This window comes from Furipterus horrens, unplaced genomic scaffold (assembly GCF_987537825.1).
Source record: "Furipterus horrens unplaced genomic scaffold, mFurHor1.1.pri manual_scaffold_3, whole genome shotgun sequence".
NCBI lineage: Eukaryota > Metazoa > Chordata > Mammalia > Chiroptera > Furipteridae > Furipterus > Furipterus horrens.
The window spans coordinates 204,509,339-204,522,321 of NW_028327173.1; positions in this window are offsets into that span (position 1 = coordinate 204,509,339).

Here is a 12,983-nt window from a genome sequence, read left to right on the forward strand (position 1 = left end):
GTGGTCATCAAGGTACCAGGAGGGGAGCGACGGCTGGGTTCTTTGTTTTACTGTTACGTAGCCATCCTGAAATGGAGCTATGGCTTTATTCAGGGCTCGGCCTCCTGGCCCTGTGTGTGGCCACCTTCAGAGGCCAGCGCTTGCACATGAGGCTCCCTATTTCTGGAGCTCGGCCCGAGCGCCAGACGCTGCTGGTGATGCTGCGGTGTGCCGTGGGTCTCTGGGACATCATTACGCCTCTCTCCCAACTTCCAGAGTCCTTGGGGCCCAGGCCCAGGATGCCTGACCAGCTCTCTCTCTGATCCCCGGGAGCTGAAGGGACAGCGCACTTCATCTGTTGGGCGAGGAGGTGCCATTCTGCTTCCCGCCTCTCCAAGCCCAGCTCCCAGCCCACCAGGCAGATCACAGGCGCTGACCATTCAGCCTGGCAGGGCTTGCTGAGGGCCCCTGAGCCGTAGGGCCCCTTCAAGGGGACGATGTCTGTTAAGGCACTTCCCAGACTTCCCAAACCACAGAGGACATATCTGGCCTTTACTGGGGGGATCTTAAGTCAGAAGCCAGCCACATGGCACTGCCTGGTCCCCGCCATGACAGCATCTCAGGCACTGAGCTGGGCACCACGGGCAGAGGCAAAGGCGGTCCCACAGCCTCTCTCCAAGGGACAGTTTCATGGCCTAGTTGGTCCTCAGGGAGTGTGGGGTCCCTTTTGGTTCCACTTGCTGCAGCCCACGTGAAGGGTCTCCCATGTCTGGGAAGCTGGGCGCACTGGGGACTCAGCCCATGCTGCACGCCAGAGGGTGTGAGGGCGTGTTAGCGCGCCCTGCCTCGGCCGGCTCCCCTAACGCGCCTGCTGGTCGTATCTGGCTCGTGAGGGTGGTGACGGGTCCAGGAGCTCTGCTGAGCCAGGCGTGGGTGGCAGACACTGTCTCACAGGCCCTCTGGACAAAAGAGGCCCCTGGAGGTCCGAGGTGGGGAGGAGAGCCGTGGACCCCACATCTCAGCCCTCCTTTACGCACTGCCTCCAAGTACCCCGAGGACATGGGTTCTCAGAGGCTCCGTCTAGGGCTGAGCGCCCCCTGTCACTGCCTTGGTGTCCCCAGCCCCAGGACCCACTGAGGAGGAGGAGGAGGTGGTGTTGGAGCCGCGTCCACAGCCTCCTCCCTCTCTCCCCACCCCCACACAGAGCCCATTGTCCCCCAGCACAAGGGCTGACTCAGGCCCGCTGCTGTCCATTCATGGGCACAGGGCACCTGGAGGAGGCCCGTGCCAGGGCGTGCGCCCTCCCACGCGGGCGCGCACTGTCTCCTGCCCCGACGGTGCCAGAGTGTGCAGCAGATCAGACATGGCTCTTTCTGCAAGATTCCGAACGAGCCCCCTTTCTAGAGAGGAATAAGTCTTTTCCTTTGGAACCAATCAGGTGAAAACAGTGAGCTTTGGCATCTCCGCTGGGGGAGGTGCTCCACCCCTTCTCTGTCCATGGGAACCTGGCTCAGGCTTCGGGTACAGCACAGAGACCCCCCCTCTTTCATAAGTCTTCCTGATTCCTCCCCCAGACAAGAGTTCCCGTAGCAGGAAATTCCTGGCTGTCCAATAACAGCAGGCAGAAGGCCCGGGTTCCGAGCCCACACTGAACAGAAAAACAGAGGCTGAGCTCTGGGGGGTGTAGGGAGAAGGGGGGAGGTGCCTGCCTTTTCACCCCCTCTCCACTCTGCAGGAGGGAAGCAGGTTGAGGCCTACATGGGGGTCACTGGCCTTCCACCAGGGCTGGGGAGCAGGGCGGTGCTTGGCCTGCTTTGGAGACCGTCTGTCTCTTGCCCAGCACCCGCCCCACGGTCTTCCTGAAAGTCTCACACCACTTCCCACCCCGGCCCGGGAGCCCCCTGCACAGGAGCGGGGTTGTGGGCATTGCTGTGGCTCTGTGTCCCGTCCTCTGTGGACAGAAATTATTGGCCCACGGAAGCGCATAGGCCTTGGCCAGTCTCTGGCAAGGGGTTCTGCCAGAAGACAGACCTAAGTGAGCCACCAAGACTATCTCAGGGCTGCCGAGGGGCCCGGACTGCAAGGCCAGCCCAGCTGGACACCTCGCTGGCTTCACAGGGGAAGGTGCCCGGAGCCCCTCGTCCCACCCTCATTGCCGTGCCAGAGGCCCCAAACAGCCGCCCTGCCCTCGGCTCTTCTCAGCACCCCTCATACACCCACCCCCTGTACTGGAAGCACCGCCAGTGAGCTCCTGCCTCCCTGCCCTGCCCTTCTCCCGGGCTCAGGCCCCAGCCGGGTGCTGGCATGCCCTCTGCGCCACAGCTAGGCCCCCAGTGGTCACATCCAGCGGCCCTGGGACCCCCTCTCCGCCCTCCCCCTCCCCCGATGCCAGGCCTGCGTGGGTTCCTCCCCAGGTCTCACTGTCGCCAGGCCCCTCCTCCCTAGGCTGCCCCCCCCGCACCCCAGTCCTGCACAGTGGTTATCCCCACTGACTCTGCATCAGAAGGACTTGGAGTTAAACTCCAGATTCTGACCCTGGAAAATCACTTAATCTTTTAGATTGAATCTCAGTTCCTTCCACTGTGAGTCCGGGAAAAGCCACAGAACCTCCTGCGGAGGCTGGTGCAGGACGGAATGAGACAGCCAATCAGAGAGCGTGCGCAGCAGACGGTCAGCCCGAGTCTCAGGAAGCCTTGTGGGGAGGCGATGCTTCGGCTGAGCCCCACGAGGTGGGGGAGGGAGGGGGCCCACCTATGGGAAGGTCCCATCTGGGTTGGCCTGGACTCCCAAGGGAAGGGTCAAGGGCACAGACACCACCCTGTTCCTTCTGGCTGGTGCCCGGGACCTCCCTGCTGAAGGGGCTCCGGGTCCTTCCCTCTATGACCCCCCAGTCTGGTGCCCAAGCTCCACAGCACACTCACTCCTTTGATTTATTTATTTCTGCCTGGTGTCCTGGGCACGGAGCCCAGCGTGGTGGCGGCGTGGCTGCTTATCATCAAGGACACTGTTCTCAGACTCGGCTGCCGGGGGGGCGGGCATTAAAAAAAATCCCAATACATTATTAATAATTGTCTCCATTATTCCTGTGCCTAATTAGGAAAAGGAATTTATGAATCGGGTTTAAGTCTCTAGGGTGGGGGCAGCCACAGCATTTTCCGAGGCCGGGGAGAGTTCTGGGTGGGAGCTGGGGCAGCTGGCGAGGCCAGCAGGCCTGCCGGGCATCATTAATTCTGCTTCTGGTGGCAACTGCAGAACACGTCTCCCCTTGTTCGCCGCCCGAACGGCCGCCTTTGTGAGGGCCCTTCAGGCCCGGCTTCTTACTGCTCCTCAGCACCGCTCCCCTGTAGAGGCTGCACTCTGCCTGGCCTCTGTTCCTTGCCCTGGGGACCCTGCCACCCAGGACGCACTGCTGCCCAGAAGGTCCCAGCTCACCAGCTTGAGAACAGTGCAGCATTGTCGAGAAGGGGCGAGAGGATGCCCCTTTGGGGAAGCTCTGGGTGGTGACCACTTGAGGCCACCCCACTGCCCTGACTCCTCACCCGCCATTCAACTGCTAATCCATCCACTCACTCAGCACATCCGTTTAGAGCCCGTTATGTGCCAGGGCTGTGCCAGGCTCCGGGACATGACGATTGGCAAGGCGGACAGGGCCCCTGTCCCCGGCGTGCTTCCCACCTGCGGCGAGTGGACATGGGTCAGCGATCACTAGGTACATGTATGCTGTGACGCCCCTCACCAAAACACGGAACTGGGCGCATGCTTTAGGTACAAAGCAGAACACTATAAGACAAAAAATGACGGTGCTTGGAATGTGGGGAGCCAGGGAGACTTCCCTGAGAATGCTGAGCTCGCCTTTGTTTGTGAGACGCTCATGACCGTGAGACAGGACAATGCCCCTGAGGTTTAATGGCCAGCAGAGCCCTGCATCAGCTGGACCACTGTCTCCCCTTCCAGAGGGCACCTCGCAGGGGTGGGCCTCACGAGGGCCCAGTCAGGTGGAACTCACTCTGTCTAAAGAGCTGGAATCATTTTGAGCAGGGGTTCAGGTTCAACTCAGACTCGTGGCTGAAAAACTCTGGCCCGCAGTGCGGCCCCCTACTTCTTTTTGTAAATAAAGTTTTATTGGAACACATGGAAAACAGACGCACCTCTGTGTTTCCATGGGGTCGCGGATGCCTTCTGACTGCATTAGCGGAGTTGAGTAGCTAACCTAAAGTATTTATTTACTTTCTGGCCTTACACAGAGCAAGTTTGTCCACCTCTACTTGGCAAGCGGGGTCTTCACCTGAGATTCTTAGATGAACTTAAGTGAGTAATCTGAGGGTACCCTGAAACTATACCCCAAATTTTTACTTTGCCATGAACATTCTACTCTTTCCATTTTAGTTTCATAATGGCCCTGTACTCCAAAGGTCACACCAACGCCCTGGTGGGAGGTCTCTAGGCAGGTGGCACAGGGCGCTGTCCTCTGGGATTTCAGCAGTGACCATGTGTGGACCCTGACTTAGCCACACCACACCAGCTAGGTGACCCCACACAAAGCACTGAAATGACAAGCTCCTTGTCTGCCGATGGGTGACTATGTTCCCCGGAGGGTGGGTGGGGAGCTGATGTGTCAGCTCTCACACTGGGTCCTGCTGCAGGGACAGTTGATAAAGGATGGGGTCGCCACAGTCACCCTCTTTCAAAGGCAGGTGTAGGGCCCTCAAGGAGAGGCAATGGGATTTGGGCGGATTTAGGACCGACACCTATGGGAACTGTCCCCACTCTCTAACTGTCCCTGAAATGCAGCAGGCTGATTTCTAAGGTAGAGACTGTCGCCACTCTGGTGCCAGGTTCCAAGACTCTGGCTCCTGACCTGATGAAAGGCTTGCCCTCAGGGTCAGCAGCTCCGCCGGCTTCCTCCTCGGGCCCCTCCTCCATTCCTCTGTCCCCCCTGGGTACACCTTGGGGTCCTTTTGCTTGCTGGGTATTTAGACATCAGCTGCTGTAGCCACCTACCCAATGGTGGGTGTGGAGGTGCAGGTGACAAGGTGGAAGCTGCTTCCCATCTGAGCTGGGGTGCAGGGCACGTAGAGCTCCCTCTGACTTTCCCGGGCACCTGCAGCCTTTCTTTGCAAGACTGTGCTCGGGCTGCTGGGGTGCCCAAGCCCAGAGGAGAGAATTTACTCCCCGACAGCATGGAGTCTTCAACCAGTGACTGACGGGTGTCAGGTGAGACAGACCAGCCAGCCCCCTGCCACCAGCTGGAGACAACGTGCAGCATCACTAACCTCCAGAGTCCCCTCCTGGGCCTGAGGTGACACTCTCACTGGCCTCCTCTCCTCCCTTGTCCTCTCTGGGAACACGTCCTTTAAAAACCCTGTCTCCAGATCTGAGGACAGACAGGTTCCATGTCAGGCACCTCAGACATGAGGTCACCGAGGTGCTGGAAGATCCTGGGCTGCTTTCTAAGGAGATAGAATTACATCCCGGTGAGATGCATGTGACCTTCTACATTCTGATGCTTCCTTCCCCGACCGCCCGTGGCTGGTTCCCTGGACCGAGCCCAAGTCCTGTGTAAAAGGTCCCTGTTGAGTTAAGCTAAGAATGACTGTTGTCCAGGTTGCAACCACAAAGGAACGGGGACACAGCTGAGAAAAACCATGGCTGCTCAGTTGGTTAAAAACCAGAAAGGCAGAATCCTGAACTGTGTGTGGCTTTGGAACAAAACCAAGGTACTGAGGAGAAAACCAACCTACCCACCCACGCACCCCATACTGATGGTCTCTGACTACACTCTGCTATCAAGCCCTTAGCCATTAATTTAATTCACTAAATTAGAATTGAATGAAAAATTCAGTTCATGTTTTAATGGCTCCATAGCCACGTGCCGCGAACGGTTACCGTGTTGGCACGGATGCAGACCGTGTCCATCACTGCAGCAGGCCCTGAGGGCCGAGAGGTGACATGTTCCACTTTCCTTTCCCGAAGGGCAGTCAAGGGTCGTTTTCGTAGCCCAGTGACGCCAAAACCGGAGCCACGTATACGCCGACAGTGCTATTTTCAAAGCACCTTCCCCACCTTAGACTTTAACATTTATTCTCCTATCCCATCCCTGTCCCCCCACCCCCTTGCCTGAGAAAGACAAGGCAGGGATTATTAGTGCCGTTTTATAGCTAAGGTACCTGAGGGTTCCTAAGGGCCAAAGAGGCAAAGTCCCAGAGGCGCTCGGAGAGTGGCAGAGGCAGAGCCTCTGAGCTGTGAGCTACTGCTGCTGGTGGGACATCCCAGAACAGGGAGGACAGCCAGGGGGGGTGGGGGTGGCGGCAACCATTCGGATCTCTGCGGAGCTGGGGCATTTCTAACACCCACGCTCGGTGGGCACACTCACTCTTTTAACAGCCACATGGCTGCCTGAGTGGACACTTGTGGTCTAAAGGGTGGTCACTTTGCCTTCGAGATAATAACAGAGCAGAAGGCTGTCGTCTGAAGAGTGGGCATGCTGAGCCTTGGCAGCCAGCTCCTGCCTGGCAACTGCATTCTGTCTCTGGACAAGCAGCTCGGTCTAAAAAAGCAAGGCCACGCAGCCTGGCTTCTGGCACGGCATTGGAAACGCTCTGAACTTCCTAAAGCACTTCATCAACTGGGACCTCAAATGCCCATCTGCCAAACAGGAGCCGTGACCTTGGCCTAGAGCAGGGTTCCTCAGCCTCAGCACTGTTGACATTTTGGACCGAGCCATTCTTGGCTGTGGGGGGCTGTCTGTGCATCCTCAGCCTCCACCCACTAGATGCCCTCTCTTAACAGTGACAACCAAATGTTCCCTGGGGAACAAAACCTCCCAGCTGAGAGCCAGGGGCTGGGAGGTCTCCAGGGCCCGTCCTGGCTCCTCCAAACGACGCAGAGACAGAGGCCTCCAACGCGGGCACAGCCAACAGCGCAGACCTGGCTGGGCCTCCCAGAGGGCACCACACCGGTCCCAGCCAATGGAAGGAGTCAAGCCTGATGGCCTTCCAGCTAGAACCTAAGATTCTAAGCCAATAGCCTCCACTGTGACCCCTGGCTGCTCAGAGGCTGCACAGCAGAATTGGCTGTAACCGTATCCAAGAAGAGGCGAATGTATTATTTTCCAAGGCATCCATAATTCTCTCTGCCAATGCAGGAGACAATGTGGCTTTGCCACCCACAGTCCAGTTCATTCTAACTCTGACAACAAGGAATCCATTCACTCTCCAGAGGGGCAGGGGACAGGCCAACATCTTTTCCAGGAAACGGTGGCCTTTGGCCTTCTCTAATTGCTGGCAAGGGTGACACAGAAACTTGGGAGCTAGGAGCAGGCACTGCTCATATTTGCCTTGTTTTTCTCGGGTGGAAGAAGGGACATAAACCCTCCCTGACCCGCCTGGCAGAACTTCGTCATCTTTCCCAGGCGGAAGGCCCAACAATGAAAGTTCTTCTCAAGGCCGCGGGAGACCGACCCTTGAATAACTGGAGCAACAATACCGCCTCCTCTCCAAACAGGACTCGCTGGGTGAATGGGAGGCACAGCAGACAGGACTTCTGTGACCTGTTCGGGCAGAGCAACTCCAAGCCGCAGTACAGAATGCCAAACCCCATCACATAAAGATTCTGTGACCACCATCTACAAAAGTCATGGCCACGAACATCTATGTTCATGCAAAATGCCAAACGTCTGGGCCAGCCTGCTGGACTATTTCTGAGTGGTTCTTATTTGTCATCTCTTGGCAGACAAGCAAATGTCTAAGGTTTCCAAAAATTTGACGGAGAAATATCTTTATATTTACAAGCATGTAATAAGCTTAATAAAAACATAATAATAATAACGGTAGCCTCCTTTGCTAAGCATTTATTAAGCACCATTGGACGTGTGCTCATTGAAGTCATCTGATTTAAGTCTCCTGATCCATCGGGAGACATGGGTGTCACTGTCCCCATGGACAGAAGTGAGAACAGGCTCAGTGAGGAGCGGTCCATGGCACAGCCAGGGTCCCAGGACATTCTTTCCACCACATTCTACTGTAAATCAGGCAAAGACCACAGTCAGTGGGTTTTAGCAGCAGGGAGCCTCAGTCCAGCTGGAAGAACAGGTTGCAACATTGCCTGAGGACGCCATTGATCTTGACCCGCGGTTTCCATGAAAACTGTCCCTAGCCATATGCCCAGCCTTCTCCAGCCTTTTATTTATTTCTCTTGAGGGTAGAAGGCAGGAGTTGCCGAGCAGAGCAGTTTGTGATAAATGAGCAAGACCTGGGAGTTCAAAGTTTGCTCCATGCCCACCCTAGGTGCCAGGAGAGATGGGAAAGGGAATGAAATGCTCAGCAAGGGAGAAACTAGGGGGTAACACTTTATATGATATTCAGGATAGATTCTCCCCTTTTAATTCTTATAGCACGAGCTCCCTGGACACACTGTTCCAAAGTCCAGGGGACATTGAGCACATCAGGAACCCAGCCATTGCCACCTGCTCTTTATTGTTCATGACAGCTGGTTACACAGCTCACCATCACTGACTGTCCCATCACCTTCCTTTGCCAGGGACATTCATGAGGCCTTGGAGGTGAGGGCCGCCTCATGCAGACAAGGTGACACTGGCTGTGTCCACCTGCTTTGAAAACTGAAGTTACCAGAAACGAACGCCACGTAGCCAAGGCCGTGGGCCAGGCCCTGCACACTCTGCCTCAGCCCCTCACCTGAAAAGGAGCTGGGCTCCCAAGAGTTCTTCTGACACTGATTTCCCCAGTTCTAGGGGATCTCCTGAACTATCAGGTATGATCAGTACCCCTGAAGGTCCCTGAGATACCCAGGAGTTGGTCAGGAAAAGGAAAGGGAGGCCTAAGGGTTAGGCCAGGTACTCAGTCCCTCTCCCCAAAGACAACTGATTTCTGATGTTCCCTGTTGACACAGCAGGGCCATGTGCCTTTATACGCATTCCGAGAGCACGCCCGTTATGAGCCAGATGTTCCTCTGGTGAAACCTAACCCCCAATGTGATGGTCTTAGGAGGTGGTATCTTTGGGAGTCATTAGGTCATGAGGGTGAAGCCCTCAAGAAAGGGATTTGTGCCCTTATAAAAGGGACTTCAGAGAGGTCTCTCACCCCCTCTGCCATGTGAGGACACAGCAAGACGTCACTTTCCGTGACCCAGGAAAGGGGCCTCACCAGACACCACATCTGCCAGAGCCTTGATCTTGAACTTCCAGCCTATAGAACTGTGAGAAATAAATTTATGTTGTTTATAAGCTGCCCAGTCTATGGTCTTCCATGACAGCAGTCTGGACAGACTGAGACAACACCCCACATGCATGCCGGGGGTGCTATTGTTCGTGAGATGTAATATATAATCCACTTCATGACTGGGCTCTGCCTTCACGCCAGAGTGCACGGGGCTGCTTTCCTTTCTCTTCTCTCTCCCTCCCTCCCTCCCTCCCTGTCTCTCTCTTTCTCTCTCTCTCTCTCTCTCTCTCTCTCTCTCTCTCTCTCTCTCTCTCTCTCTCTCTCTCTCTCTCTCTCAGCTGAGTGGAGTGCCTCTATATGGATGGACCGGGATTTACCTAACCAATTCGGCAGAAGCTGTTTTTCAAGTGCAGGATCTCAACTCTGCCTGTCATTTGCAAATCCAAAAAGGAGTTTGGTGCCAAAACTAATCTGGTTATAAAATCTGAGCTTCGGGGAAGTGGGCTCTGGATGGTCTTGATTTATCAATTCAGCGGGTGGCCGCTTCTCTCGCTGCAGAAAGATTACTGGGCGCTGAAGTGCCTGGCAGTATGATGTCATGCACGGCACACACATAATGGCTTTTCTGAAGTCCAAGGCAGCCTGGTTTCTGAAACACATCTGGCCCAAGTTTCCCATAAGGGACGTGGGGCTTTCCCAGCACTCCTTTCAGATGGAGATGTGGGCAACCAGACGTGATGGGCTCCTGGGGCTTTGGCTCCAGTCCCAAACCCACCGTGAGGCCAACTTAGTGTCCTTGTACCCGCGTCCTTCCTGAGCCAGCCCAGAGCAGTGACAAGAAATGGGTACTCACTGCGGATTTCTCGGAGGGGTGCGCATCCTAGAGAGAGGGCGCTCACTGCAGTGCCTCCGGGGCTCCCTGCCCTTCCCCCGGGGTCCTTCCAGATGCCTGCAGCCACCTGCAGCTCCTCCCCTCGCCTGCCCTGCCCCACACTGCTTCACAGTCCCCTTGTCACCGAGAGGAGATCCACTCTGAGAACACTTCAATAACACAGCAAGATGCTGATTTTTAAAAGAGAATAGACAGATCAGGATTTTTTAAATGCAAAGGGTCTTTCTTGAGCACTGTTTCTTTTTTTTTGTCTTTTTAAACAGTCGCGTGGCTGTCATTCCTGAACTTCTGCAGGAAGGACAGTGACCCCGTAGTGGCCCCCAAAATGGACCAGTTTTCATCTATCTCTTTGGGAATAAAGGAGGGAAAGCGCGTTGTCATGTTGAAAAATGGAAGGGAAAGGGCAGGGTCCTTAGGTCCTGGGCTGCAGGCTGCCTCTCTCTGGCTGCTTCGAGCCTCACCCTAAGGTGGGCCGGGGACAGGGAAGATCCTGCAGCCTCTCCTGGCCCCCACCTCTATCCATACTTTTTCCCTAAAAGATCTATCTGGTCACATGGCTTCAAATACCAGCCAGATGCCAACAGCTGGATGCTTTATCTCCAGCACCCCCCCCAAAGCTCCTGACCCATATATTCAACTGTGACTCAGTGTCTCCATGTGGCTGGTCCACAGGCCAGCTCAGACTGCATGTGCCTAAACCTGAACTCTTCCTCTTCCCCTACCCCCGGCCCCCTCCTGTCACCCAACTGCTCAGTTCAGAAACCTGAGGGTCTTCTCTGAGAATCCCCTCCCTCCACTCAATCCAACAGCACGTCTTCTTTCGAATTTGGCTGTCCTGGCCCCTTCTGCCCTCACCCGCACCCTTTACAACAGCCTCCTAAGTAGTCGCTCCCTTCCCCCCATCCACTCTCCACGCGGCCACCAGAGGTTCCTTGTAAAATGTAAACCAGACCACGTTACATCCTGTTCAGTACTCCGCAGAGGCTGCTCGCCAGCTGTAGACTAAAACCCAACTTTTGACCATGGTGCCCGCTCCCCATTTTGGCCACGCAGGTTCAGACCCTTATAGGGAAGCATCTAGAAACTTTCTGGGCAGTGCCAGGGCTGCTGGAACCAGTGGGATAACTTCCAAGGGCAAAGTGGATAAGTTCTGGGGCGTGTGTATAGAAAAAAAAAAAAAAAAAAAGCACGCCAGAGAGAAATTAGTCGTCTCGCTTAATGGCTGCACTTCAGAGGCAGCAGCCTTTAAAAGAGGACTCTGCCGCCTGCAGTCTCTCCCGGAATTTGGTGGAGACACCAGAGCCTTTAATCCCACAGGGCTTTAAGTGGCTGGCGGAAAGCATCTTGGAGTTGAATAGGGAGATAAAGTGCTTTGCTGATGAGAGGGCCCAGAATGCTCTCAGAGATGGAAGTCCTTTGTGTACTTCTGGCTGTGAAGGAATGCAGGGTTCCAGCCTGGGGGTGGGGCTTTGTTCCCAGGCTGTGGTTTAGGGCTGGGGGGACCGACCCTTCTCTGTGCTCCAAGTCTCCCAGGTGAGCTGGGTGCTGTGGGGCACTGGGCTCTCTGTCTTGCTGGGGGCACACGTTCAGTGGAAATGGGGAAAAAGTAAGGATGAAAGGAACACAACAGGGAGAGACTGAGAGAAACATTTAAAAATCCCAAAAGGAGTGATATAAAATTGGGTAGGTCTTCATAGCAATGAGTTCTGCCATGTTCGGGTCAAGAAATTTGGAGCATGTTGTGCAGTACCTAGCCTGATGGAGAGGGTCCCCCAGGTCACTGGGACAGCCAGTGCTTGATGACTCACTGAGGAGGCCACAGCAGGCTGCCCACTTGCCCCAAGGCTTCCCCTTGGAGCTGCTCACACTCCAGAGCTCCCTGGGGGCTCCGCTGAAACCACACCCCTCCCTTCCCTTGGGCTTCCTCCTGAGAAGGCTCCTTCAGTAACACCGCACCCCTGCAACCCTGCCTCAGGCTCTGTCTCTAGGCTGCCGGATCTAAGACTGGATGAAGAATGGAAGATTAAAAAAAAAAAAAACAACGAAGTCTATAAAGACACAGCCTAATACAAGTACCTGACCCCACGAGACTGTAAAAATTCCAGTTCATGTATCAGCATTCAAAGCATAGCACAGAGCAACAGCCCTAGCGATGGACGCAGAGAGCCCTGTCCTCCACGCAAGCACGACTGACGCTCTGGGGGTCCAATCAGCACATGCAAATACGTGCAGGGGGACGTGGACGCATTCTGTGCCTCCCAGTGTAAGGAACAAGAAAGCTGGTGACTCTCAAACTAGTAGGAAATAATTAACAGCTGAGACCAATTCTGTAATTGAATCATGAATCAGGGGGGCGGTCTCTGCATCAACAGTAAAACAAAGGGAGCTAGAGGCACACCTGTTACCTGTTACCCCACACCTATTACCTGTCACCTCACACCTATTACCTATTACCCCTAGACAATCGCGCTAGATTGTAACTCCGGAGTATTCAATCAATGAAGAAATGGGGAGGGACTACTTTGCGTTGGGGATAAAACCAGTTGGCTCCTGCCGCTTCGGTGCACATGCCCCTGGCGGGCTGTGCGCCCGACTCTACAGACTCGTGAATAAACGCCTTGCTTTGCTGCAGAAGTCCTATGTCCCAGCGTCTTGTTGTGAGCATTTCTCACACCAGGGGCCTGCCACTTAGTCATCAGTGTGCTCTTCAGAGACCACTGCGCTCATTCCGCAAGGACCTGGGCCAGTCTTGCATATGTTGAACCTCTCTGTTGTCGGCCAGGTGTTTTGTAAACGGCTGATAGAAGAACGTGGACCAGCCCCAAGCTATCACACAAGAGTGAAACAGAATCATCCGAAGAGACAGGAACCGTCGCCCACAATAGTAGTGCAGGTCACTGAGGTTCCCAAAAATGGAAACAATCAATTCTCCTCCG